Below are 3,365 nucleotides of genomic sequence, written 5' to 3' on the forward strand. Positions count from 1 at the left end.
CTCATCACAGGCAGGCACAGCACTCAATTCAGCATGTGTTCGTGTTCGTGTGTGCTGTCTGCGTCACTCTTAGCACGTGCCTATATCGTGCGCTATATTGAAAATTTTTTCTATCGATATCGAAGAAGGTGTATCGTCGATAAATATCGATACCGTTTTATCGCCCAGGCCTAATACGAACCCTAATGATTTTCTTTTGATGAACACATAAGGAGAACTTTAGCTGAATGTTCACGCTGCTCTTTACCATATATTCAAAGTGAATGGTTGAGGGTGAATCTCAAAAAACCTATCGATAAATCTAATTTCAACCCAACTGAAACCCAATTTTGCACTGTGGCATTATTTTATTTAATTTTTTTAAGTATAATTTTGCGATAATTTTGAGTTATAGAATGCCTGACTCAGAGATGGGAATAGATATGACATTACATTTCATATGAAAAATGGCTCATATTGCTATTGCTGTGACCCTTAAATTTTTGACATATCAAATCCTCAAGCCATTATTTTGGTGGAATGTTGGTGAAATGCTGTAGGCTAAACTATCTACAAAAAGTTTATAATTATGTGAATGCCAATGTAAATAAAGTGAATCAAGTGCACATTCCGTACCCAAATGCACATTAAACTTGCAGAACTTGCAGAGATTACGCTTTTAAAACAGCATTTACTATGAACCGAGCTTATAAACACAGTGTTGCTCTTCACTCTAAAACATGCAAAGACTTTATACATATTTAATTAAATGCAGCATTTAATTTGATAATCATGATTCGATAAAATATATATTTGTATTTCAGTTTTATTTTGATTAATTGTGTAGCCCAATTAGCCTTATTAATGAGCTTTTTATCAACAAATGAGCCTCCTGCAGTTCCCTCACAAACCCCAGTTTGGGAAACCCTGCTTTAGAAAAATCATGTACATTTTACTCCACAATTCTCATTAGTGTAATACACCTTTTTTATTATTATTAAAAAGGATTAAAGGCAGTACAAGAAATGATACCATGATGAAAAAAACACTTCAAAATGTATACATAAATCTTTTGTCAGTAATAAGAATAAGCATTACAGTAATGAGAACTGGGGAGTAAAATTTAATTAAATGGACCCTTCTCACAGACTTATACTTAAAATAATTATAATATATATAGATATACAGACTTAAAAATAATATATATATATATATTGGGTCCATTCCTGAAAATAATGTCAGTGTAAAACGTTTTTGTTTTTTTAACACCTCTTTGTTGCATTCACCCAGAAACTGATGTTTCCAAGCTAAAAAAACAACAACATAAAAGTAGTCCATACAACTTCAATTTATGATGTGCACAATGTGCTCTATTTCAACTCATATGATGTCATGCAACAGCTTTGCATGAAAAACAGACTGACGTTTAATTCATTAATCATTCAAAAATCATTCAGTGACTTAAGGGTGATTAAATAATGACATATTTTATTGCTGGATGAGCTATCCCTTTAAATGTGTTGGGGACATTAATTCCACACACTGTTTCCAAATATCCATGTACCTCAAAAAACAGCACTGGCTTCTGCGGAAATACACAAAACAGGCACTGGACCTAAAAGAGCACAGGCCATAGATGCAGGGGCAGGGAAAACAAAAAGAAAGAGCATATGAACATTGGTAAAGCAGCATTGTTCCACTGAACTGCTATGCTGATTGTCTGAGGAGTCATTGGCAGTATCTGCTGTTGTGATGAGTAATGTCTGTGACTGCAGGGACAGCAGATGGGTTCTGTGCACATGCTGTACAATTAGCAGAGGATCATGGGAGGACAAGAGACTCTGAGTCCGGCTGGACGCACTGCAAGCTGCTTAACTGTATCATCGCCACCCCGAGCAGCAGATGCAGTGACCTCACCTGCACAGTGTGAAGCCTGTCAGACAGGTGTCACACTGCACTCTGATGCAGCACACTGCCTTGCAAATAATCAGGTGTCTCACAGCATGAGAACCAGGCTGATTACTGATGCTGAATAAGATTTATCAGTGAAGATGAAGATGATTTTTCACTGTCTATCTAGATCTATCTTTACCTAGATCTTTCTCACAGAACTACACACTGCTAAGACTTCCTGTTGTACTGTTACTGTACACTACTGCTCAAATGATTAGACACAACTGAACCGATGTTTCCCATGATCTTAAAATAATTCTTAAAATAAGTCTTAAAATTTTGATCTAAAGGCTTAATGATTTTAGGCTTAATGAGTTTTGCAGACAAATATAAATCGTGCCGGTGTATGAAGTTTTTAAATTGTTTAATTTGTTAAACATTTTTGCTTTTTAGTCACTAAACAGCATTCCCATGAACATTTTATCTTTCTATTTCTCTATTTATGTATGTATGTATGTATTTAAGAAATGCCTTTTTTATTCAGCAAGGATGCATTATATGGATTAAAAGACAACTATATTATTATATATTCTATTCCATATAAATACTGTTCTTTTCATTTTATTAATCAAATAATTCTAAAGATGTATCGGTTTCCACAAAAATATTAAGCAGCAGAGCTGTTTTCATTGATAATAATAATAAATGTTTCTTGAGCAGCAAATCAGTAATTAGAATGATTTCTAATGATGCTGAAAATTCAGCTTTGCCTTCACAGGAATAAATAATATTTTTTTTAAAAATTGTTAAATATATTTAAAAAGGAACAGTTAATTTTAACTGGAATAATATTTCAGAATATTAAAGTTTTCATGTATTTTTAATCTAATAAATGCAGCTCTGATAAGCATAAGAGATTTCTTTCAAAAACATTTACAAATCTTACTGATCCCAAATTTTTTAACAGAATTGCATTATTTCACACTTGACAATTTTACTGTTTTCTAAAGTATTAGAAACATTAATAACAAAGAACAAATGTATCAATTGACATCTGTAATATTACTAGGCTCTGATAAGTAGATTAAATTGAAACATTATGGCTCCAACTTGCATTCACACAGAAGGCAATTTGACGACAAAGCTCAGAGTGAAAGTACACAATACCACAGGTTTTTGGACATGTACCATAGTAATACCATGGTATTCTTTGAAGTATCTCTGAGTACCATATAAACACTGCGGTACATAAATAGGGAACAGGCACAAACCAGTACCAGGGTACTGCCACAGTTTTGATGTTGAAGTGAAGTTCAAAACTTTTGTCTTTCTCTAGATAATCATTATCCAGCAACATTCTTTTAAACTTCTACATGTCTTCCGTGAACTGGGTCCATATATTACCAACAAAATCATCATGTCCCTTCTGGAAAACATGAAGTTAGGAAAACATCTGGAAAACATGAACCCCCCCCCCCCAAGTTAGTTCATTG

General features: G+C 33.7%; 1 protein-coding gene across 2 annotated transcripts in view; it reads right to left on the reverse strand.

Moving 5' to 3' along the window:
- Positions 1-3,365, reverse strand: part of LOC107709925 (aryl hydrocarbon receptor nuclear translocator-like protein 1) — a 35,793-nt gene that overhangs the window by 30,697 nt on the left and 1,731 nt on the right. For both annotated transcript variants that reach the window (XM_016514592.1, XM_016514591.1), the window contains exon 2: positions 1,544-1,594. The gene's annotated coding sequence lies outside the window, so the exon portion shown is untranslated. The remainder of the gene's footprint in view (positions 1-1,543; positions 1,595-3,365) is intronic.

The sequence above is a fragment of the Sinocyclocheilus rhinocerous genome, unplaced genomic scaffold (assembly GCF_001515625.1).
Source record: "Sinocyclocheilus rhinocerous isolate Xijiao unplaced genomic scaffold, SAMN03320098_v1.1 scaffold2612, whole genome shotgun sequence".
NCBI lineage: Eukaryota > Metazoa > Chordata > Actinopteri > Cypriniformes > Cyprinidae > Sinocyclocheilus > Sinocyclocheilus rhinocerous.